This window comes from Notamacropus eugenii, chromosome 3 (assembly GCF_028372415.1).
Source record: "Notamacropus eugenii isolate mMacEug1 chromosome 3, mMacEug1.pri_v2, whole genome shotgun sequence".
Taxonomy (NCBI): domain Eukaryota; kingdom Metazoa; phylum Chordata; class Mammalia; order Diprotodontia; family Macropodidae; genus Notamacropus; species Notamacropus eugenii.
Window position 1 is genome coordinate 341,977,647 of NC_092874.1, and position 27,159 is coordinate 342,004,805.

At 36.8% G+C, this 27,159-nt stretch overlaps 1 long non-coding RNA gene across 1 annotated transcript; it reads left to right on the plus strand.

The window, feature by feature from the left end:
- The first annotated feature begins 1,807 nt into the window (after positions 1-1,807).
- LOC140531621 (uncharacterized) lies at positions 1,808-27,159 on the plus strand. Its single transcript, XR_011976388.1, has 3 exons — positions 1,808-1,946; positions 21,698-21,783; positions 24,650-27,159. It is a non-coding gene; the product is annotated as an uncharacterized lncRNA (long non-coding RNA).

Genomic DNA, 27,159 nt, shown 5'->3' on the forward strand with positions numbered 1-27,159 from the left:
TCTGCCTTTGCCTGTGAACTTTGTACCAGAACACTTTGTGGTAGTCCCATAATTTTTAAATTGTCTCTCCTGGATCTATTTTCAGGTCAGTTGTTTTTCCAATGAGATATTTCACATTATCTTCCATTTTTTCATTCTTTTGGTTTGGTTTTGTGATTTCTTGGTTTCTCATAAAGTCATTAGCCTCCATCTGTTCCATTCTAATTTTGAAAGAACTATTTTCTTCAGTGAGCTTTTGAACCTCCTTTTCCATTTGGCTAATTCTGCTTTTGAAAGCATTCTTCTCCTCATTGGCTTTTTGAACCTCTTTTGCCGATTGAGTTAGCCTATTTTTCAGGATGTTATTTTCTTCAGCATTTTTTGGGTCTCCTTTAGCAAGGTGTTGACCTGCTTTCATGCTTTTCTTGCATGTCTCTCATTTCTCTTCCCAGTTTTTCCTCCACCTCTCTAACTTGATTTTCAAAATCCTTTTTGAGCTCTTCCATGGCCTGAGACCATTGAACATTTATTCTGGATGTTTGGGATACAGAAGCCTTGACTTCTGTGTCTTTCCCTGCTGGTAAGCCTTGTTCTTCCTCATCAGAAAGGATGGGAGGAGGTATCTGTTCACCAAGAAAGTAATCTTCTATGGTCTTGTTTTTTTCCCTTTTTTGGGCATTTTCCCAGCCAGTGTCTTGACTTCTGAGTGTCCTCTCCACACCCACTTTGCCTCCAGATCCACCCAGCCAGTGCTTGGGGTCTGAGATTCAAATACTGCTTCCCAGCCTCAGGGCTTTTGGTTGGGGTGGGCCTGCTATTCAGTGTGAGATTAAGTTTAGGTGCTCAGGTGGGGCAGGGCCACCACACAGGGCTCAGTTCCCTCAGGGGGTTTATGCAGAGACCTTCAACAATGGATCCCAGCTCCTGCCTGCTTTGGGAGCCCCTGTCTGCCGCCGACCCTGCTGCTGCCTCCTGAGGGGGCCTGAGTCACGGAGACACCCCGCTCCTTTCTTGGCTAGCCAAAAAGACTCTCTCACTGACCTTTAGCGCCCGTGGGTGGAGGGACCTGCACAGCTGCTGGAGATTCTGTCCCTGAAGCCTGCTCGCATCTGCTCCTCGCAGTACCCAGTGGCCAAGGCAGGGCTGGGCTGCGCTCTGGGTCTGGTGCGCGATTGATCTTTGGTGTTGGTTTTTCACGGCTTTCTGGAACAGAAATCTCCTCCACTCCATTGTTCTGTGGCTTCTGCTGCTCCAGAATTTGTTGGGAGTTCTTCTTTACAGGTATTTTATGGGCTGTGGGTTCAGAATTAGCATATGTGTGTCTTTCTACTCCATCATCTTGGCTCCTCCCCCAACACTTTGTGGTAGATGAAGATACTAACATTGATCATTTGAAACAATGATTTTATTAGCATTTATAGATCCTTACTGTAATTAAAAGAGGAGGCAAAACAAACAAAAACAAAACCAGAAGACAAAACTCCTGGTTTAGTTATGTAGTTCAGGTAATCCAACATTAATAATTACAAAACAATAGGTGTGCCAACATCTATAAGGAGGAGTACCTTAACAGTTTTGTGAATAAGCCTCTTGTTAAATGCCTGTCAGTCAATTTCGTTATTGACTAATGCCATTCTTTCTTATAGTTTTTTGGAATGGTATTAAATAATTTGCCTTTCAATAATCTTGCCCTAACAGTGGTCTTAGAAACAGTACCAGACACATAGGAAGCACTCAAGTTCTAGACTGACTGATTGGGGAAGTAGATAGCAATAGATTATGTGCCTAGACCTAGATTAAAGTGATGGCTCTTTGTTGTTAACAAGGTTAGAACTTCTTGTACCCTAACTGGTTCATTTTTTTTTTTTAAGATTATTCATTCAATGAATGTGAAAATACACTTCAATTCTGGAATTTCCCTACAACCCTTAGAGAATGCTGAGGAACAGACCCTGCCAAGGGGCAAGGTAACTTATACATGACGTGACTAGATCAGAAGTGATAGGAATAATATATAGGAACCACACACATAGTCTTTTTTCTCCCTTCCTCCCTTCTTCCTTTCTTTCTTCTTTCTCTCTGTCTGTCTGTATCTCTTTCTCTCTCTACCCCCTCCCTCTTTTTACACCTTATTCACAGATTACATGTCTATATCATATCACTTTTCCTCTAATTTTCTCCCAGAAGACACATTATTCTTCTTGGATGCCCTCTTTTTATTGACAGAGTAATGATTCAGCTTTCGCTTTCTGCTTTCCCCTTCCCCTCTTATCTTCAGCTCTTTTTCTCTCTTATTACTAGACCAGAGGTGGCATTATTCTGTTGTGAATGGTTTCTAGTCAAAGCACATTGGCTTTTTCTTTCTTTCTTCTCTTTCTCCCACCTTGGTTTGGTGCTGATGGACTATATGACTTTATATTAAGTAAATCCAAGCCTACTGGGATTGAGGAACACTAGTGAATTTACTGTCTGTTTCCTTCCTATGAGTTAGATAGAAAATTCTATTCACGCCACTTGTGTGTCTGTATCTTTTGGGTTATTTTTAAGAATTATAGCCTCAATTTATAGAAGTCATTTTTGATAGATTTACATGTTTTATCGTGCTATAAATTTTCCTCTAAGTCTATGTACTTGAAAGGCTTTATTAAACACTCCTCTCAAGGAGTATTCCTAATATATTGAGACCATAGAATGAATCACAGGTTTGAGCTGTTTACCTTATTCAATTCCTTCATTTTATAACTGAGAAAACCAAGGTTGAGGCAGATTAAATGACTTGGCCAAAAAGCAGGTCCCTCCTTTACAAAATAAGGCCCAAGAAGAGAATTTCACATCAACTCTGTCCCACTATTCTACCCTGAAGGTATTGCTGAAGTGCCAGGGCAAGGCTCTACCCATCTTTCATCATTCCAAAGATTAGATACTAGCACTCTGGGTTACTGTTCCCAAGCATCTGATCCCATCTTAGTCATCGTTTAAAAAAACTACTCTTGTGGAAAAAGTGCCCACTACTCCCACCAAATCTGGCCAACTGCTAGCAATGGATCAGTCAACCTGAGGACTACAGGAAGAGTTGATGCCTGTTGATGACTGCTATTGCTTTCAACCTTAGCCCCATTCCTATCATTAAGAGAAGCAACCCTTATGACTATGTGACCTGGCAATTACCTCTGTCAGTGTTACAGGTCTCCCTCCCTTCATCTCTTTACCCTCAGGAGTTATAGATGCTAAAAACTGAATAAGAATGGTTCAAAAAAAGGAAGGCATTTAGCAATGATAATGATATTATAGGAGATTTGATAACACTTATTTTGCCAATATGCCCTAACGACTATCAAACCTTTGCATCTGACTTTCATGAAACCTCCTGCATATTTTGTCTCTCTCTATTAGAAGATGAGCTCCTTGAGTTCCATCTTGCCTTTCTACACTCATCACTTAGAAGGAGCTTAATAACAAATACATGTATCTCCATCCATTCATCCGTCCATTATGAAAAGCAACTTAATGCAATGACTTGGAAATGGTTGGTGCTCAATAAATGCTTGTTGAATGAATAAATGACATTACCTTGAATATTGGAGTCATCATTTACAAGTTATAGTTTTTGCATTAAGTAGTATTTAAGAAGTCTCCTTTATCCATTAATGAATTTTTCATTCCACAATCTAATATAACTAGGGTCATGAAGAGGTTTACTTGGTAGGTGGAATAAATTCTTCATGTATGGATGACTTGAATGATATTCAACTCGATTTCAACAAACATTCAGTGCTTACTATGTACAAGGTATTGTGAAATAAGGATACAAAGACCTGACCTTCAAAGAGTTTGCATTCTGGAGAGGGGAGGACATACAACATGTAGGCAAATGTATAACAATGTAAAGAGGAAAAGATCATTAACAACTGATATGATTGAGGAATGATGATGATGATGATGATGATGATGATGATGATGATGATGATATGATATGATCATCTCAAAGCCTAACTGATTTTCTGATTGTTCATGTTTTACGAGTGGAGAACAGTATTGTAGTAAAGGAATGCCAATCATCAGGGTTTACGGCAGGGATTATGTGTTCCTTGATTCATTTAGGGGACCTATGAAGGCCTGAAAGAACCCTGAACTACTGGGTGGCCATAGGGTTAGCATACTAGCCTGTGTGATATAGATGCTTCTGTGAATCTAAGAAACAGAGGAAGTAGCATAAAAGTTCAAATATTCCAGAGTGAGGAATTCACCTTGATCATATATTTTAAGATCTTTAGGATCACATATTTAGTTGAGTTCCCTTAATTTCATAATTAAGGACACCAAGGCACAGAAAGCTTATGACTGGCTCTAGGCCACAAAAGTAGCAGGTAACCAACCTGGGATTTGAATCCAAGTCTTTGGCTCTTAATTTGTGTACACTATTCATTCATCTTACAAACAATTGGTCATAAAATATATAGAGATGTCCATCATCTTTATTTTGATTATCACACATTTCAAATTGGTAAAGTCAAATGAATTTATAGATGCTATTAATGAATATGCTATAGTATTAGTTTCTTGGTGTTGAATAGGTGGCATGATGTCATTTCCACATATATGCTGCCAAATTATGATAAATCAAATAATTAAAATAAATGTATCAAATCATTCCTCATTTAGATAGAATGATTATATTTCTCTATTAACTCTGAATTTAGAGGCATTTCAATGTGTCCAATCACATGAGGTTGCAAATTGAAAAGGTAGTATAGTGTCATTCTAGATATAATTTCCCAGAAGGGGTATTCATAGTTTTAAACTTCTCAAAATCATGGACAATTTTCCAGAAGTTTATGTCGTTAGCCTTATTTTTCAGAACAACAAATTTAGATAAATTGAATTTCAACTTGGGACTGATTGTTTCCTAAAGAAAAATAGTTCTGAAAATCTGTCTCATTTAGTGTGCAGTACTTTATGTACCCTAGCCTTGTTTCTTTTAACCCTGGACTTTATTTATTCTCATGGCAAAAATAATATTTTTATTGTTATGAATGTTTCTATGAACCTAGAGTGAATGGGGACTTGAAAATTCAGTAACTACTTTAAGTTTTAGAAATTTGACCTAGATTGATTATCCATGGTATATTTCCACCTTAGAAAGACATAAAAATATCCTTTGATCAATATAAATAAGTTGTGGTTCAGTCATTTCAATTGTGTCTGATTTCTGTGACCCCATTTGGCATTTTTCTGGTAAAGATACTAGAGGTGTTTGCCATTTCCTTCTCTAGTTCATTTTACAGTTAAGAAAACTGAGGCACGGAGAGTTAAGTGACCTGCCCAAGGGAACATAGTTACTAAGTGTCTGAGGCCAGATTTGAACTCAGTTCTTTCTGACTTTTGGCCTGGCACTCTACCCAATACGCTCCCTAGCTGCCCCAATCATCCTGAGAAGTAGTTTGTCATTTTCTATTGGAAACCGAAGAATAGTTCAGTCTTCATCATTGACAAACTCTTGCTCTGTGGTCCTGCTCTCCTAATTGGTGACAGATTTCAAAGACCAATAATTTAAAGAGGCTGCCATGCTTTACTTCTCATCTTTCCTCCCTTCCATTCTCTCCTTCTACTCCTCTACCCTAAATCTTCCTCATGAATGAGGACCCATGATATACCCCTACAACTCTAAAGTAGCCCCTTTAGAAGACCCAAACTGCTAATGTGAGTTGAAGATGGAAGAGTGAGCCCATACAGGATCATTACATATACGTAACACAGTGGAGCTTTTACAAAGAGGAATACTTCAAAAGATAATCATAAATATACTCCTCCCACTCCAACATGTGGGAGACATAATCACTCTTCTCTCCTGAACCATTTCAGTTTCTGATGGGGAAGAGAGAAGAGGATTAAGTTCAAAGTTTAACTCAGCTCCCATAGCACACAGTCTCATATCCTATTCTCTCTGGGGCTCAAGTCCAGACACTCTGACTTCTCATGACTTTCAAGCTGACATGGCTGCCTGAGATCCTGGCTCCAAGGTCTCCATGGCTCTATCTCCTGGTCTAGTGGAGATCACTACTGGTACCTGAAACAAAGGACAAATAACAGAAAGAAGAAACAAATACTCCCAGGCCATTTCTGGGATCTCGGGAGAGAGAAGGAAAGAAAGAGAGAGAGAGAGAGAGAGAGAGAGAGAGAGAGAGAGAGAGAGAGAGAGAGAGAGAGAGAGAGAGCGCAGGGGAAGGGTTAATCATTTCCCCCTCTCACTGGTTCAGACATGGCATCTGTTCTGTGAGTAGAAAGAGATCCTAAATAACTCAGTGGCCCTGCTTTTTAAGGACACAGAAAACTATGCAAGGAGTCAACCCACATGTTGGAGTAGTAGAGAAATCCGTGTTAGGCAAACTGAGCATGCTCAAAGCCAAGTTATACTTATTTTGTGTGTCAAAATCTGTAAGTATTCATATCCAATGTTTTTAAGTTTGGATGTTGAAATTAACTAAATTAGTATAGGAAAAAAATTCACAATTGTATCCTATTTCATAAAAGCAATAGATCTGGTGTTAAACTTTATCTTACTGTGGCTCTTAGAGCTTAGAAAGAAGCCCCTGCATGAGCATAACTGCAATATATTTGACATGTTAATAACATTTAATTATCTAATAGTCACTCTACACTTTGATTTTCAGGGAAGTGTTTTTAAATTAAGAAATGAACAAAAAAATCATATATTAAGCACTTACTTGAGTATTCCAAGCACTGTGCTGAGATTTTAGGATACAAATGCAAAAAGGAAATTGTTCCTACCCTCAAGAAGCTGAAGGAACAGCACACATAAGGCAATGATGGCCAGGTCAATGTGTCTTGGTTTCGGAAGGTATAGGGACACTTGGGAGTTACAGGGGAGTAGTTTAATACACCCTATTTAGTAACAATGGCAGTTTTCTTAATATGATTCAATTAAAGTGATCATATCCATGGTCACAGTATAAATAAGTCTGGAAGACAGTATTTGAAGTCATATCTCTCTACTTATAGGATGGAGATTGGGGCAGGGCAGTGGACAACTTCAGCTATTACTTCTATGCTCACACTTTTAAGTCAGTAGAATGACAGCAAATAATAGTGGTGACAACGGACATCTTTGAATTACTACTGATTTATTGAAAATGCCTTTAGTATATTCCATTGAAAGTAATGTTAACTCTTGATTTTAAACAATCAATCAATCGGTAAACATTTATTAAATGCCTGCTATGTATCAGGCACTATGCTAAGCACTGGGGATGTAAAATAAGGCAAAAAATAGTCCCTGCATTCAAGGAGCTTACGATCTATTGGGGGAGATAACATGTAAATAAGTACATACAAAGCAGTCTATGTACAGGATAAATAGGGAATAATTAACAGAGAGAAGGCACCAGAATTAAGGGGGGCTGAGGAAGTAGATAATGGGATTTAAGTTGTGATGTAAAGTAAGCTATGGAGGTCAATAGTTGGAACCAAGAAGAGATGAGGGACAGCCAGAGAAAATGGCTGAGGCCAAGAGCCACGGTATCTTCATGATATTATTCTTGGAATAGCAAGGAGATCAGTGTCACTGGATCAAAGAGTAACTGTCAGGTAGTAAGGTATAAGAATAAAAGTAGGAGAGTGCTAGGTATGAAGTTCTTTGAATATCAAAGATCACTCTGTATTTGATCCTGGAGGCAACAGAAAATCAATAGAGTTTATTGAGGAGGGGGTGGGGGCAACATGATTAAACCCCTGCTTTAGGAAAATCACTTTAGTGGCAGAATGGAGGATGGATTCAACTGGGGAGAGACTTGAGATCGGCAAACCAACCAGAAGGCTATTTCAATAATCCAGGTATGGGATAATGAAGGCCTCCTTCAGAGTGTGGTAGTGTCAGAGGAGAGAAGGGGTCATATATGTAAGATGTTGCAAAGGTGAAATTGATAGACCTTGGTGACTGATTCAATATAGAAGGTGAGAGGTAGTAAAGAATCCAGGATGACACTAGGAGGATTCTATTCCCCTCTACAGTAATAATGGAGGTAGGAGTTGGGAAGGGTTTTGGGGTGGAGGGAAGAAAATGAGTTCTGTTTTGGACATACAGAGTTTAAGATGTCTACTGGATATCCAATTTGAAATGTCTGTAAGAAAGTTGGAGATGTGAGATTGGAGGACAACAGAGAGTGTGGATACCTACAGGATAGGTAGGTTTGAAAATCATCAGCATAGAGATGGTAATTAAATATATGAAGTTGATGAGCTTACCAAGTGAAATAGTATAGAAGGAAGAGAGAAGAGAACAGAACCCTAAGGGACACCTAAGGTTAGAGGGTATGATCATTTAACCTACAAAGGAAAGATCTATCTATTCATATGAAATTTTTTTAACATAAAGGAATCTTTATTCTGTTAAAATCTTTTTTTGCTTCTAATAATATAGTCATATGATTTATTCTCATTTTTGTTGCTATTGTGTTTTATTATATATGTAGTTTTTTTATATTGAACTAACCCTGAATTCTTGATCTAAGTCTAAGTTGTTCATTGTATATAATTCAAAAAATATATTAATGTAATCTTTTTGTTAATATTTCAGTATTTAAACACTGATATTCATTAGAGATATTGGTGTATACTTTCTCTTACTTTTATATCACTGATTTATTTATTAATGCTGCATAACCATATTTGTATAATAGAAGTTTGGTAGCATTCTCCATCTCTCTACTTTTGCAAATAATTTAAATAATATTGGAATGAATTATTCTTTGAATTTTTGATAGAATTAAACTACAAATCTATTTAGTACTGTTCCTGCCCTCATCCCTTTATGATTCCATTTATGACTTGTTCAATTTCTTTTTCTGAGGTTAGGTTATTTAACCTCTTTATTTCTTATTCTGTTGATCTAAATATTTAATATTTCCATAAATATTCATCCATCTTATTTATCTGTTTTCTTGACATGTAACTGGTAAAACTATTTCTAATTATTTTTCAATTGTTATGCATTGGTCTTTTCCACTTTTTATTGCTAATTGGCTTTCCTTAAAAAAATCAAATTAGCTGTATGTCTATGTTTTTCTTTTCCACAAAATAATAGCTCTTATTTCTATTTATCAGTTAAGTAGTGATGTTGCTCTATTGATATTTCTATTTTTTTATTTGTTTGAGATTTTTTAAAAGTTGCATGCCCAATTCATTGATTTGTATTTTCTATTTTTATTGGTAAAGTGTCTAGAGATACAAAATTTCCCCTAAGGACTAATTTGGCCAGATTAAAAACTTTTTGTATGTTGTCTTATTCAGTCTATTTTTCTTTGGTTGGGTTACCATTTATATGATACCAATTTTTTAGCATAAAATTATTTAGTCCCATTTATTGTTGTTTTCTAAAGCGATAGCCCAGGAAATGGCCTGAAAAAGGGGTAGGGTCCCTAGTTGTGATAGATAGATAAGAGAGAAGGAGGGGCTGTTCATTTCTAAGGCTTATAAAGCCAAGAATATTATACATTTGGAGCTGGAAGGGACCTTTGAAGTCATCATGTTGAATATCATTATTTTGTAGAGGCTGAAGTGGTTGAATGTTGGAAGATTATGAGAACTGATCAAATCTTCAAATGCATCTATGATCTCATAGATCTGAGTTCCCTACAATGATACAAATGGAAACTCATTTACTCATGCTATGGGATTATTGTCACTGCTCTTTCAAAAGTTCACTTCAGAAGGTCCATGCAACTAGTTAGAGACTTTCCTCACTTACTCCTAACATCATGAAGATACCATGGGAACATGACTCTGGTTCTTTACTTGCTATCTCTTACCTTACGATTTGACCAACCCATCTTTTCTTTCTGCCTTGATGATTTTCTTTGCTACTTGTTAAAGGCAGGACTGACAGTAGCACTCTCTCAATTCGGGTTTGATGATGGGATAGTGCTTGTAGGTCACTGAATAGTTTTGAAAAAGAGGAACTTTACTTAGCTCTAAAATTGAAAGGATATATAACAAAGATACAGTTGATCCAATACTTATAGACCCAACCCTCTTCACCCCTTTCCCTCATCTCCATATGTCTGTTTACTAGGGTAAAATGTGGTGACTCACACAGTTTCCAGACATTGACCAAGTTGGAGAATCCCATATGGACCTTTTATACCTCTCAGTTACTGGAAGCCATGACAACAGAGGAAAATATCAACAATAGGAAACTGTATCCAGTAGGAAGCTTGAACTCCACTTCAGGGCTAATCAAATACTGCCTTGGTCACCATTTTCCTAATCAATGTAGGGTGGATGGAGATGAAGCAGAGAAACACACCCTTGTTCTTTGCAATTCCTCATTGGCTATATCTTAAAACCTGTCACATCCACAGCATGCCTTCCCATTGCACTCTTACTTATCTAGTTTGGAGATAGTGTTGTTCTCCATTTCACTGTCATATATTAAAAGAGGTAAAATGTCAGTTTTGAAAGCATGTACCTTTGCTTTTATGGGAAGCATAAAAAATGTTATTTTAGATCTATACTGTTGATTCAAGATATGCTTAATGTTGGGAAAACTCCATAGCGTATCCACAGAAATGCATGTTGAAATCTGGGCAAGAGAAATTCCTCATTCACTTGATCTTTTCTGTGTGAATAGACAAGCCAATCTAAATAATTAAAGATTTCTTTCAGGAAGTTTAGAAATATTCTGGGGCTTAATGTAATCTTCACAATGCCATCTGTGTATAAAACAGCATGTTTAGTGACTTTTTTTGGGTCTAGTTCCAAATTGTTTTCCAGAATGCTTGAATGACCACACATCTATACTAACACTGAATTGTTGACTATACCGACACTCAATTGGTGTGCCTGTCCTCCCACATCATCTCCAATAAATCTAATTTTCCTTTTTTTTTAAAAATCATTTTTCCAATCTGATGGATGTGAAGTGGAACTTAGAGTTGTTTTAATTCGTATTTATCTTATTGGTAGGAATTTGTAGTATTTTTTAATATGGTGTTGATATCTTGCCTTACTTCTTTTGAGTATCTTTTCACTATTTCCCTTCTAATTCTATCTGCAGTGACCTTGAGGTACCAATGCAAAGTGCCTACTTTTCTCTTCCTTTCCAACTCCTTGACAGGAGATAGCAGTGCAAAGAGAGATGTAACCTTCCATGAGCCAGACACTTCTTACCTGTAACAGGTGTCCATGAGGAGACCTCTAGTCTTCCCTTCTTCTTACAGTGAGATCTCTTCTCTAATTCCAAGCCAGAAAACTATATAAATTTTCACAGTTCTGAAATCTGTTCTTCTGTCTTCCTATTCTACCTCCTTCAGAAATGGATTTTCACTTCGAGAAATGTTAGCTAATGATGAGCAACCAAAATCCCATTTGATATAACTTGGCAAGGTGCATTTACCCAATAGTTATATAATAGTTTTGATGTTCAGGATGCCCCAGTATATTGCCAACATATTCCAGCCAGTCATATGCAGGTGTGAAAATAGAAGTGAATCAGATTTTTCTAGCTACCGACTTCAAAGTTCTATAGTTTGACAAATGCAAACAACTGAAACACAGAAACTTGAGGCAGGCTTTATCTTGCGTAAATGCATTGTCACTTTAATTACTTTTCTAGGGTAAGCCTTGCATTTATTTTTTTTACCCCTGTCATCATCAAAATTGTCAAAATATGAAAGGATCAGTTCCCTACACAAACTTAAATGACTGGATGTCTTCTGTTTCACTTTTGTTGTCTTGGCATTAATTTTCTACTTAGAATTTACATGCACAAATGCACCTTTTGGACTGATTGAAGGGATCTTAGTTATTATTTGAGTCAGCTGTACTTTTCTTAATGGCGTAGTGGAAAGAGCACTGAATTTGGAGTCAATGAATGAGCGATTCAAGAATCCTGTTCTGTATTTGCTATCTGTGACCTGAGGAGTCATTTAAGTTTTTCAAACCTGTTTCCAGACCTGAAAAATGAGGAAGTCTGTCTAGAAAACTTTGAGATTCATTGTAGCTCTGAATCATGATATTTATAAAGCTTGAGAGTTATGAAGATTCTGAGTGTGTTTTTCTTCATGTATGACAAAGTACCCTTAAAGGTGAGACATAAGTCCTTTCCATCCTTGGTATGGGAGTAGTCTGTCACCTCTTTTTTCAAAGTTTGTCATTATTGAAGAATCTTTTCATTCTCTTTAAACTGAGAATTGCCTGTGCTCTAAAAGATTAACCCTATCTTTGATCATTTTGAGCAAAGTTAATTTGTCTTTTCCTTTCCCTTACCCTTAGTTCTTTAGTATGATAGTATGATGTAGTGGATAGAGTTCTGCAATTGGAGTCAGAATTCAAATCCTGTCTCAGACACATTGGTTTTATGTTTCTGGACAAATTATGTAGCTCTCCTTGCCCTCAGTTTCTTTATTTGTCAAATGAAGATAATAATAACCCCCTATCTCAAGAGAATGTTCTGGGGATCAAATGATCCCCAGATATAAATATATAATAAATATATTTTATTATAATAAAGAGTTATTTATTCTAATTATTTATTATAATAAATAATTATTTATTCTAATTATTCAAATAAATAAATAATATCCAGATATAAATATATAATAAATAATATAAAGCACTTTGCAATCTTAAAGCAAACTGCAGACTCCTGTATTAGGCATTTAAAACTCTTCATAAACTATCACCTTCCTATCTTTCCAGTATTCCCAATCTTATGTGGTCTAAATAAACTGGTTTACTTACTCCTTTTCACATACGATGCTCCATACTGGGTTCTCCCCCATCTGAGAATGCTTTCTTCCCTCATCTCCACCTCTTAGAATCTTTGGGTTCCTTCATGACTCAGTTCAAACAATATCTTCTACAGGAGATGTTTTCCTGGTTTCCCCCTCTCTGGACAAATTACTTGGCCTTCCTTTTCTTCAATTTCTTTGACTCTTAAGGGAGACAACAACACTTTTCTTCCAGGGCTGTTGTGAAGACCAAATGAAATCATATTTGTAGTACAATGCCTGACGTATCTTAGGCACCATAAAAATGCTTCTTCCACCCATCCATCCATTCATCCACCCATCTATCAATCCATCCATCCATCCATCCATCCATCCATCCATCCATCCATCCATCCAAGATATGCAGGAAATTAACACAAATATTTAGCAACAGGAGTTATCCATTCAATGGATAAGTGATTAAAGAATGTGAACAAATTTTTGAGAATTTCCATGTATAGACCTCATATACATATATATATATACACGTATACATACATACATACACACATATAAGTGCACATACACATATATGGTACGTTGCCTTGCATGATCTGTTCCTTCTGTCATGAATACTTTTAGTATTCAACTAAAGTTATAGATCCTTGTAGAGAGGTTACATCACTTTGGCAATGCCTCAGAATAGTATGGAGGTGCTCCTGTATTCTCACAGCCTAGAACAGCAGAACACAAGATGGAAAGGTTTTGAATGTAGGCCATGATAGTGTGTATTACCTGGTTATTGTCCAAGGATAAGCTGGATTATGTTTGGAGAGGTGCTGCGGTCAGCGCAGTCCAGCAGGTCCGGGGTGTTTACGGGGCTCACAGAGCGAGGATTGAAAAGACAGGTGGGACACAGCAGTCTGAACAAGCTGAGTTTATTCTAGACATACTGAGCCAATAAATCAGGGAATCGGGATGCTTAAATAGTAAAAAACCATAAAGGTAGCGATTGAAGCATGAAACAAAACAGATTGTGATAAGGAGAAAGGGAGGCCTCAAGGCCTCTATATCGGAATGTTATCCTGTATGGCAGGGGCCTTGTTTCCTGGAACTTCAACACACGAATTCAAGGATGTGCACCTGAGAACAATATATCACTTAACTTCTAAAGTCAGCTACTCTCCCTTGGAGGAGCGGAACTCTTGATAGGGGCTCTTTCAAACCCCTCAAGGTTCTCTACAGAGAAGTACTTCACAACATCGGTTACAGTACGATGAATGACGTTGTTCACCATGAGTTTTGATGCACGTCTACTAAGTTCGAATAAGGTTGAGCTCTGTATCCACTAAGGAAAGACCTATACTTGTTATATATTGAAGTGTTCATTACCTTGTTATTGTTGCCAACTAGACCATCATTTCCCTCTAGAAATATTGTGAATATCTCTGTTGATAAATGAAAATCTCATAAGAAGATATAAAGGTATAAAATAATAATAATAATAAATAAAATAATAATATAAAAGTTTTAAAATTGTTTGAACATTCCCTTATTTTTCGTTTCTTCTTAATAATGGACCAAATCGACTAAAGAATGGTATTTTATTTGGAGCCTAGGGGATGAGGAATCTAGAATTAAAAAAAATTCATGTCAAATATAACCTTTAAGCACTGTGGGATAGTAATAGTGGTTATCAGTAGTCTATACCTGTCTACTTAAAAAAAAATCTTGGAAAACCCACTATGAGTCTCTAACTACAGAAAAGACAAGCCATTGTTTCCTCAATAGGTTCTAAAGAGGAAAAGGATTTTTTTAACTTAAGTCCCTAGACTCTGAATTTGACAGACTTAAAAGTTTTAAAAGAAATTTTGAACCCCCCCCCCCCCCAGATTCCTATCTTCAGAATTTCATGGAAAACACACTTATTTTTTAAAAACTAAACAAACAGACTTTGAAGCTGGAAAATAAAAGCTGCCATATGGTGTCTCAGAGATGGCACTGAAGCCCCATGGAAAAGATTATTTGAATAGGAGAAAACTGCTGCAGTGTTAATCCTATTTCAAATGGTGGTAATAAAGGGTGATCACTTATTCTGAAGTCCTGTAGCTCAGGTGAATAGCAGGGCATAAGAAAAGTAGCTTGCCTAGAGGAATGCACACACATCAGAACCTTTTCTATGGTGTTGAAAAATATTTTTACTTATAAGCAAAAGAAAATTAGATTGTTTTCAGGTATTCATTGAGACACTAAGGAACATTAAACTTCTATGTTCTGGTGTTAAAGAGACAGAGAGTATAGAAGTCTTACTTCAGATCTCTGTGACTACTGCTGCTGCAGCTGTTAAGAGTAGACACCACAGGAGAAATATTATGCAGAAAACTTTGATTTCCATTCCATAATTGGAAGTCGGATATGGATAAAAAGTGAGGGAAAAGAGAAAAAAACCCAAGGGATAGAGAATATAGTGTATATGAAGTTCATAACACTTATGGGAAAAATTCACTGTTAATTGCCAGAAAGATTCCAAATTGTTTCCAGTGGAGTAAAGCAAAGAATTCTGGCTCTGTGGTCTGCAGATCTATGCTTGAATCTTAGGTACCATTTACCACCTCTTTGACCTTGGGCAAACCATTTACTACTTTGGATCTCAGTTTCATCAACTGTAAAATGAGAAGATTGAAATAGAAGACTTCTGAGAACTTCTAGTTCTAAACTCTTATCAATGTAATAATTTGGGGATAGGATATGCACCTATGATTGTACAGATGTTAAGGGACACCCTCTATGAGTGCAAATCCACAACTTTTTCAGTAAGTTATAGTGTTAGAAATTGTCTGGGGCATGGAGAAGTTAAATGACTAGCCCAGGGTCACACAGTGCTGATGTGTCACTTGCCCTCCAGTCTTACTTTCTCCAAAAGTAGTTCTTCATCCTCTAGGCCACCCTGTTTCATAACAGTTTACATTATTGACCTGTAAAGTTTAAAAATTACAAAAGAACCTTATAAAGAATTTGTGTATGCTTAAAAAGTAGCTATGGTATCTTGGCTATTTACATCATCTTCTCTGATTAAAATATGAAAAATTTATTGAAGTCTACTTCCACTGTTTGGGATGCTACTTATTGTGTTCATCTTGGAAAATTATATTTTTAAGCAAATAAGCAGTTAACTGAAAAGCTTTCATCCTCCTTTCTTCCTTTTGAAAGAGAGAAAATAATCATTATGTGAATAGGAAAAGTGACAGTGGGATAGTTATGCAGCATTCATGTGTGAAGTGATAAAAAGCAAGCAAGAGCATGACATTCTACTTATTAAATATTTCTGTGAAGTAAAAGTTAGAGGACATCAAAAGCAGTGTACTTTCCATATTGCAAAGCAAGTCTAGAGTGAACTAACTTTAACTTTCTTTATGGTCAATTAGGTTGCTATAAGAGTTAAAATTATTTTTTGAGTATGGGAAAATCTTTCTAATAAGTAGAACTGTCTAAGAGGACAATGAACTGCTTTGGAAAATAGAGGCTTCCTCCTCCCTGGAGATCTTCAAGCAGTGGCTCAATGACTGCTTGCTGGGGATGTCACAAAGGGAATTCTTGTTCAGGTATAGGTTAGACAAGGTGATCTTTGAGATTCTGTGACTTATGGTTTGGTATGGCCAAAAAATTCATCACCTTCTGGTCAATCTGTTGTCCTTCATTTTTCAAAGATGATTAATGATATCTCAGGGTGATATATTGACTTGCACACGAATTGGATTTAAGTGTGGCAGAGTTGCACAAGTCATCAGCCTCACTCTCTCCCAGATTCATCAAAGTCCAGTGGGGAGACAAAAGTCAGGACAACTGGTGATGACCCAGGATGAAGTGGATGACCTTGGCAGTGTCTACCAAGCTGTACACACTCCACAAAACTTGCTTCAGGACCCTTTGTAACTTTTTGAACAATTTGTACTCATCTGCTTATTCTTCCAGGGAAAGTCTTCACATGCTTGTGAGTAGACATTATCCTAATTCACTAATGGGTTTGAAGCCTGTCAATTATGCTCAAACTCATTTAGCCTATCTGTTGACCAAGTTGAACCAGGGTATGACCACTGGACATTCTATAGCTTCTTAGAGCCACAGGTGAGAGGGTTGAATGAAAGGAGGACACCAAAGGTGAATGAGAAACCTTGAAAAGGGCTTGGTAAGTCCTTACGCCAGAGGTGCTAGTCTTCCCTGAACATCCTATACAATCCAGTGTACTGATGATGAGGCTCTCTATACATAGTGAGGCTGGTCCTCAGCCAGTATAGTCTGATGACAGACCCTTGGAGAAGAGGGAAAAAATTTCTATTTCTTTGGCCACAAAGTAGAATAGTAAAGATATACTGTATTCGTACTGCACTTTATAATTTTCAGCCCAAATGAATTAAGGAGCATAAGTATCCCAGAGCTTGAGTTCTGTCCTCTTGTGGCCCAGATGTTTTGTGCCTGGGTTCTTGACCCTTTGCTCTCCCATTGCATCTGATCCTGTCACTCAGTTCCCAGGTTCTTTGACCTAGCCTCTTTCCAACAACAAAATTCGACATGATTAACCTTCTGTGATTGTGTAAATCACATTGAAGGACATATCCACTTAGATGTTCTACCATAACTTTAAACCCAAAACGTTGAAAAATGAACTCAATCATCCCCAACCCACCATTTGCCCTTATTGCATCTAACCATTTGATGACACTACCACTCACCTGCACTCTAAATCTTAGAGTCATCCTTGACTCTTCTACACCCTCTCCCTTAATTCTAACTTACTCTCTAACATCCTATCAGTTGCCAAACACTATAAATTTAATCTGAGAAACTTCCCTTAAAAAAAGGATTTTTTAATACTCACCTAGATAGTATCTTAGCTCATGTCCTTATCTCTTGAGCCATTATAATTGCTTCTTAATTGATATATTTGCCTCTAGTCCTTCCTTTACATAATTGCCAGAACAATTCTCTTGGAGAATAGATTTAGCTATATTACACTATTTCTTAAAAAAAAACAAAAACCCTCTAGTAGTTTTCTTTTGTCTATAGGATAAAATGCAAAGTCGAGACCCTGAAATTTAGGACCCTACACAACCTAGTTCTTATTTTCTAGTGTGATTTCATGCATTCTATAATTCTAATAAAATTTAACAGGTTGCTTTGATTGATTCTCAATCTATTTTTTCACTCCTACATCTTTGTATTTATGTGGGCCATACCTCAAATCTGCAATATACATTTTCCTCAGCTCCATCTCTGAAAATCCTTTCTTTCATTCAAAGCTCATCTCAGGTACCAGATATTCTTTTAAAAAAATAATATTTTTTCCAATTGTAAGTAGAAACAATTTTTAACATTTGAAAAATTTGTGTTCCAAATTATCTCCCCTCTCCCCTAAACGGTAAATAATTTGATATAGATTATGCATGTGCAATTGTGCAAAACATTCTTAGCTGAAAGTAGTATCTCTTTCCTGAAATTTGCACTGAACACTTTGAATGAGTCCTTGTACTTGTCACTTTTTACCTTGTATTATATATACAAATATAGCATGTAAATCTACCTACCTATCATCTATCTATCTATCTATCTATCTATCTATCTATCTATCTATCTATCTATCTATCTATCTATCTATCTATCTATCTGTCTATCTGTCTGTCTGTCTGTCTGTCTGTCTGTCTGTCTGTCTGTCTGTCTATCTATCTATCTATCTATCTATCTATCTATCTATCTATCTATCTATCATCTATCCATCCATCCAGCTATCTGTCTATCTATGATCTACCTATGCATTCACCCATTTATCTATTTGATGATGTACATTTATCAACTCCCTAACAGGTTGTATACTTCTTGAGGACAGGAACTGTGCTGTTTTTCTTCCTTTTATCCAGAAGGCTGAACACAATACATAGTTGGTGCTTAGAAAATATTCATTGACTTGAGTTATAATTATGGATGGAATGTTTAGGTCTCTCCCTCCCCCATTAAATAATAAACTCTGACTGCTGCAACATATTCAAGATATGATATCCACTCTTATTAAGTTGATTTGTACTAGGAATGGAAGGATGGTTCAACGTTAAGAAAAATTTAAATGCAATAATTATTCATAATGAAATAGTAAATATCATCAATAATAAAAACAATAAAAATCTCATGATTATATCTATAGATGCAGAAAATGTTTTAAATAAAAGGCTTATTTATTCATTTTAAAAACACTAGAGAACATAGAAATAAGTGGACTTTCTTTTCAAAATGGTAAACAGTGTTTATCAAACATCTAGAGCAAGAATTATCTGCAAAGGAGAAACACTACAGGCCTTTCCATTATCATCAAAAATAAATCAGTGATGTCCATGATAACTACTGTTGTTTAAAAAGTTTGGAAATGCTAGCTATAGTAATAGGGAAAGAAAAAGAAATTCAGGGAATACATATATAGCAAATTGGAAACAAAATTGTCAAAATTACAGATGATATCTACCTAGGATACTCTAGGGATTCAACTAAAACAAGTTGAATAATTAATAACTTAAGTAATGTAGCAAAATATAAAAAAAACTCACAAAAATCAATAGCTGTCTTGATATTACTAACAAAATCCAAAAGGAAGAGATGAAAAATAAATCCCTTCTGTAACTATAGTAGAATATATGACATGTCTGGGAGTCAATATCTCAAGACATTCCCAGGGCTTAGGAATACAGCTGAAAATGATTTTATTTTAGACATAAAAGAAGACAACTGATTGGAGAGATGTTAATTGCTCATGGCTGGGCCATACCAATATATTAATAAAAATTATTTTACTTAGATTTATGTTATAGATCAGGTGCCATACAAAATAAAAACAAAATTTACCTGGAAAGCAATGTCAAGGATTTCATGGGAAAAAAGAAAAAAAATATTAAGGGGCTTAGCAGAACCAGACTTAAAATTATAATGTGAAGTGAACATTATTAAAACAATTTGGTACTGGTTAAAAATGGGAAATTATATCAGTGGAATAGATAAATAAAACTCAGAAGCATTCAAGCATAATATTATAGTATTTGATCAACTGGAAATACTTTACTTACTGGGTAAAGGAATGATCTGATAAAAATTTCTGGGAAAATGGGAAAGCAGTCTGCTGAAACTAGACTTAGAGTAAAATCTTATGCTGTATACCACAATAAATTCCACATGAAAGTGTAACATAACATAAAAGGTTATGTCATAAAAAAATTGGAAGGGAGAGGAAGATATATTTTGCACCTATGGCAAGGGAGAATATTCTTACTTAAACAAGGGATAAAAATGATCATAAAGATAAAATTCAATTTTATTACATAAAATTGAATAGTATCTGCACAAGCAAAATAAATGCAGTTATAATAAAAAGAGAAATAATTCATTTTGAAAACAATTCACAGCAAATTTCTCTAACGAGGCTCTAATATACAAGATACATAAAACTGATACAAAAATATAAGGATAAGAGCCATTATCGAACAGAAAGGTTGCCAAAAGAAATGGGCAGTTTTCAAATGAAGAAATGCAGACTCTCAACAATGACAACATAGAAAAATGTTCCAAGATCACTAATAATTAGAGAAATACAGATGAAAACAAATCTTTGATTTCATCTCATACCTATTAGACAGGCAAATGTGACAAAAAAAGAATTTAGCTATTATTGAAGGAGGTATAGGAAAACAGGAATATTAACACATTCTTGGTAGAATAGTACATTGGTTTAAGCATTCTGTAAAGGTGACTAAACTATATATACAACTATACAAATTCTTTGATTCAGTTATGCTGCTATTAGGCTTGTATCCAAAGGAGGTCAGGGATAGATGGAAATAGTGTGTCCCCAAAGTCTCAGTGCAATTTTAAACATTAGTAGCTTAAAAATGCATTAACATTTTTGGGACTCACTGTATGTTCAACAATATTTATAGTGACTCATTTTGTTGTTGCAAAAATGAGTAAACCAATCAATCCTGGAAACAAAATGGTTGTCCATCAACTGGGAAATGGGTAAGCAAATTATAGTATATGAATGCAGTGTAATTCTATTACTTAAGAAATGATGCACATGACAGAAAAAATTTGGAAAAACTTATTTGAACCCATATAAAGCAAACTGAACAGAACCAGGGGAATAATATGAAAACCTGACCAATGTGAGGATAGTACTGAAAGACTTCAGAACTTTGACTTAAATCAGTGACCAAAGATGATCTTGAAAGACTGATGATGAAACAAATCTTGTACTTCTTGGCACAGCTTGCATGTGCACAGTTTGAAGGTGGTTGTCCTTCATTCTTGAAGAGGACTCACATGATATCACTATGGTAGAATCAAGTTTCAGTATGTCTGACTGTGGCTGATCTGATGAGCTCAGGAGGCTCTACCACAGGTCAGACACAAATAGTCCATATGAGCATTTGGGGTAGATTCTCTAAATTTGTGCAACTTGTGTTTCTTTTGAGCTATTTAAATTGTGCTTTGCTCATAAAGTATAGCACCTTCTCTGATGTGGGCACTCCATGCTGAGTGGTTCTGTGCCAGTGTCTCCCATGTCACACAATTCCAAAGTTCTAAAGAGAGATCACTTCTTCTGACCACCATGTGAACACTTGCTCTATGTAAATTCTCCATAAAAACAGTCTTTTTGGCAAGAGTATGTTTTGCATTCAAACAACATGACCAGCACATTGGAGTTGCACTCTCTGAAGTAGAGTTTGAATGTTTGGCAGTTTAGTTTGGGAAAGGACTTCAGTTGTCTGCTATCTTATCCTGTCAGGTGATCTTCAGAAGCTTTCAAAGACAGTTCAAATGGAAGCGATACATTTTTTCTGGCATGGTGCTATTATAATGTCCACATTTCACAGGCATGTGAATGAGATCAGCATGATGGCTCATAAACTTTCAGTTTGGTAGTAAGTCTAATACCTCTTCTCTCCCATAATTTCTTTCAGAGCCTCTCAAACATCGAACTAGCTATGGCAACATATGTGTCAACCTCAATATCAATGTGTACATCCCTAGAAAGTACACTACCAAGGTAAATGACCTTATCCACAACATTCAAAACTTCTCCATTTTCTGGAACTGGTGGTTCCACCTATGGATAGTGTGGTGATGGAGCACAAGCAGCAGAAATCTATATTCCATTGCACCTCAGCCTCAGAGGATGTATTGAGTGCACAATCATCTACAAACAAAAATTCATGCACCAACACTCCTTTTATTTAGTCTTGACTTCTAGCCTTTTCAAGGTGAAGAATTTACCATCAGTGTGGTAGCTGACTTTGGTGCTGTGTTTGTCCTCTTTGAAGACATTTGACAACATGGCTGAAAACATGATGCTAAAAAGCATGGGAGCAAACACACAGTCTTATTTGACTCCACTGATGACTAGGGAAGCATGAGAGCATTGTCCATTATCCAGAATCCGGGCAAGCATGCCATCATTAAATTAATGTAAAATGCAGATGAACTTTCCTGGGCAACCAAATTTTGCCATAATTTTCCATAAGCCCTCATGACTGACAGTACAATAGAGAAATTGAAGGGCTGAAGTTAAAACCACAGAATAATTCAAGGATGCTTAAATATTATGTAAAGTAAAAGGGCTCCCTGTTTTCAGTATCCTACGAAGAGGGTTGATCAAGTTGTTTTGATGGAAACAAGTCATAGAAAAAAATACTTTCAGAATCCACTGAAATCATCCTTGGTTATCATGAGACTTCTTATAATCCAGGTACTTACAATGAATGAAACCCCAAAACCATTTTCTAGGAGAAGAAAAGTATTCTTCTTTCTAATTTTTGAAGGGTTAAAGGTGGAGAAGTTTCCTGGTTTATTTTCTTTGGGAAAATAAAATATAGCAAAGAGGCATTTTATGTCTTTCAAAAGATTTATTGAAATGTCACTCTCTTAGGGGTTCTGAAGCTACAAGAAGTCTATGAATAAACAGCAGATTAGCATTTAGACAATATTCTGGCATTGTTTGACTGTAGAAAATAACAATGCTGAATGGAATTAATTTGGAATTTGACAGGAATTGGAATAGTGGAGGTAAAATATGCAAATAGGAGAGAGTTTGAATCTTGTAAGAACATTAGAATAAATGAAGGAAAAGCATGTGTGATGAAAATCCCTTCGGAGGCAATGCAAAGTACATGACAAACAAGTTGGAAAGCCTACATTTATCTTTTACTTCTCTGACCTAAAATAAGGGCACACTTCTTATTAGGATTTTTGAAAAAAATCATCATAGCAAATGAGAAATAAAGACTATATCGGTAATAGCCATTGAAGATGTTGTAATCTGTTGGTAAGACATCCAGGTTAGAGGTGAAATGAGTTCAAACAGTTTGTGCCCAGTTTGTGTCATATGTAGATAACAAATGACTTTATTAGTAGTTATTTGGAGCCTTTACGATTGCCTTAGATCAAGAAGGGACACATCATTTTTAATAGGAAGCTCTTCTCTAGACAAAGACCTATTTAGATAATTTAATTACTATAGTTTATAGAGCATAAATTGTGGACAATTCAGCTCTTTCCCTTCTCATTTTAGATCTAATTAGAACTAGATAGCCTATTTAAATGTATATCTGCAGATCTACTGATAGTTAGTGGCAAGATGAGTTTTTAAAATGACCTAAATTAGGATGCCATTAATTTTACTGTTGAGGAATCCAAACACTGAAGTGAATTTGTCAGATAATATCACCATGTGGAATTGTTTCCTTTGCTGAACTGGTCTCATATCCCCTTTTGATGGATGCCCTTTATGACTTTGTCCTGGATCTATTTCTCTTTTCAATCAATCTTCAAGCATTTATTAAACACCTACTAAGTTCTCAGGTACAGTGTTAGATTGACAAAGACAAAAATAAAAATCTTATGTAGGTTTTACATTTTTCATGAGAGTTCTTACCATCTCTCATGAGTTTGATTATGTTTTCCATGGAAATGATTTCCAAGTATGAATTTCTAATTTTAATTTCTCTCCTGAGCAATCATCCCACATCAACAAATGCCTGTCGAAGAGCTCTTCTTAAATGTTCCATAGGCATTTCAAGTTTGACATGTCAAAATGGAACTCCTTTTCCCTCCTGAACTTACCCCTTCTTCAAACTTTCTTATTTTAATTGAGGTACCAACATTCTCCTAAGGTTTAAAATCTCTGAATCATTTGTAATTCTTCCCTCTCCTTTTAGTAGCCAAACCTTGTCCAAACATCACATACTCTCTTCTCCTCTCTGCTCACATAACCACCACTCTAGTTTAGGTCTTATTACTTCTTGGACTATTATAATAGGCACACAATTGATCTTTTCCCCTTGAGTTACTTCCCTTTCAAATTTACAGTTAATAGGGTGACTATTGGGTGCACTATAGGGTACAGCAAAGGCTAGGAGGTTGGGATGGAAATGGTGTCCAGAACTGCTCCTCTTTATCCTCCTCTCCCTCCTTCCCAAAGCTGCTTAATCAACAATGATTTTCATGCTCTTTAAAATCTTAAGGAGTAAGATACTGGATTCCTTTGGAAATTTCTTTTGGGAGCTTGTAAAGTTAGTAACCTCACCACTTAGCTAAAGGAGGAAGCCCTGGGCAGGTTTAAATCCCAGGAATCACTCTGCCTAAATAAAGCCTGAAGTAATAACTGAAGCCCCATCTTTGCAACATTAGTACACAAACCTTGACTTGCACACAAAGTTGGGCTTCCTTTCACCTTCCTCTGAAAACTTGGTCCTATTTGACTTTGGCTTCCTTTTCAGATTCAATATAGGTGTCTGCTTCTTCCATGAAGTCTTTTCTGATTCTCCTAGTTAATTTGTTTACTTGTTGTATCTGTAATAACTTTTGGCAAGGAGCTAGTTGGCCATAAAACCCTTGAAATGTTTATTTCTTTCCAGTTTGGAGAGACAGAAAACCCTATTTCCAAGAGAAGCCTTCAGATGGGATGAAGTTTTCATGCATGGTAGCAACCAGACCTTTGGAGACTTTTAAGGAGAATGAGGAGAAGAAAGAGGTGACCAGTCATTCCAAGACAGCAGAGTGACCATGGAAGGAGCCTGTGTCTCCCATATCTTCAGTTCTCTTTCTTAGAGCATGCAGAGATGGCATCAAAATGGACAAGCTGGGAAATGTGTGTGACTGTGTATTTTTATTGTAGGTACTCACTCTAGTAGCAGAGCACTGTGAGAAACAAGTCAGATGGGAAGAATGAATGAGCAGGCTCTATCCTACATTGGTCTTCTACTTAATTGTGCTTTTAAAATTTATTCTGTTAGGGGCAGAGCCAAGATGGCGGAGTAGAAAGACACATATACACTAGCTCCTAACCCACAGCCCATAAAATATCTCTAAAAAAGAACTACCAACAAATTCTGGAGAAGCAGAAGCCACAGAACAATGGAGCAGAGGAGATTTCTGTTCCAGAGAGCCTGAAAACCTCTCGCAAAAGGTCCGAGCATTGGCCGCGTGGCGCCGAGAGGAGCGGATCTGAGCAGGCTTCAGGGACGGAATCTCCAGCAGCCACGCGGGTCCCTCCATCCACAGGTGACAAGGGTTGGTGAGAGGGTCTCTTTGGAGGGGTCGAGAGGAGAGTGGGGTGCCCCCATAACTCAGGCCCTCTCAAGAGGTAGCAGTGGAGGTGGGAGCAGACCCGGGCTCCCCAAGCAGGCAGGAGCTGGGATCCATTGTTGAAGGTCTCTGCATAAACCCCTTGAGGGGACTGAGCCCTGTGTGGCGGCCCTGCCCCCACCTGAGCACCTGAACTTAATCTCACACTGAATAGCAGCCCTGCCCTGGCAGAAGCCCTGAGGCTAGGAAGCAGCATCTGAATCTCAGACCCCAAGTGCTGGCTGGGCAGATCTGGAGGCAAGGTGGGTGTGGAAAGAAAACTCAGAAGTCAAGTCACTGGCTGGGAAAATGCCCAGAAAAGGGAAAAAAAATAAGACCATAGAAGGTTACTTTCTTGGTGAACAGATAATTCCTTCCTTCCTTTCTGAGGAGGAAGAACAATGCTTACCATCAGGGAAAGACACAGAAGTCAAGGCTTCTGTATCCCAGCCTACCCAATGGGCTCAGGCCATGGAAGAGCTCAAAAAGGATTTTGAAAATCAAGTTAGAGAGGTGGAGGAAACACTGGGAAGAGCAATGAGAGACATGCAAGCAAAGCATGAAAAACAAGTAAACACCCTGCTAAAGAAGACCCAAAAAAATGCTGAAGAAAATAACACCCTGAAAAATAGGGTAACTCAATTGGCAAAAGAGGTTCAAAAAGCCAATGAGGAGAAGAACGCTTTCAAAAGCAGTATTAGCCAAATGGAAAAAGAGGTTCAAAAGCTCACTGAAGAAAATAGTTCTTTCAAAATTAGAATGGAACAGATGGAGGCTAATGACTTTATGAGAAACCAAGAAATCACAAAGCAAAACCAAAAGAATGAAAAAATGGAAGATAATGTTAAATGTCTCATTGGAAAAACAACTGACCTGGAAAATAGATCCAGGAGAGACAATTTAAAAATTATGGGCCTACCTGAAAGCCATGATCAAAAAAAGAGCCTAGACATCATCTTTCATGAAATTATCAAGGAAAACTGCCCTGAGATTCTAGAACCAGAGGGCAAAATAAGTCTTCAGGGAATCCACAGAACACTGCCTGAAGGAGATCCAAAAAGAGAAAATCCTAGGAACATTGTGGCCAAATTCCAGAGTTCCCAGGTCAAGGAGAAAATATTGCAAGCAGCTAGAAAGAAACAAATCAAGTACTGTGGACGTACAATCAGGATAACACAAGATCCAGCAGCTTCTACGTTAAGGGATTGAAGGGTGTGGAATAGGATATTCCAGAAGTCAAAGGAACTAGGACTAAAACCAAGAATCACCTACCCAGCAAAACTAAGTATAATACTTCAGGGGAAAAATTGGTCTTTCAATGAAGTGGAGGACTTTCAAGCATTCTTGATGAAAAGACCAGAGCTGAAAAGAAAATTTGACTTTCAAACACAAGAATGAAGAGAACCATGAAAAGGTAAACAGCAAAGGGAAGTCATAAAGGACTTATAAAAATTGAACTGTTTATATTCCTACATGGAAAGACAATATTTGTAACTCTTGAAACTATTCAGTATCTGGGTACTGGGTGGGATTACACACACACATAGAGACAGAGAGCACAGAGTGAGTTGAAGAGGATGGGATCATATCTTAAAAAAATGAAATCAAGCAGTGAGAGAGAAATATATTGGGAGGAGAAAGGGAGAAATGGAATGGGGCAAATTGTCTCTCATAAAAGAGGCAAGCAAAAGACTTTTTAGTGGAGGGAAAAAGAGGGGAGGTGAGAGAAAAACATGAAGTTTACTCTCATCACATTCCACTAAAGGAAGGAATAAAATGCACACTCATTTTGATATGAAAA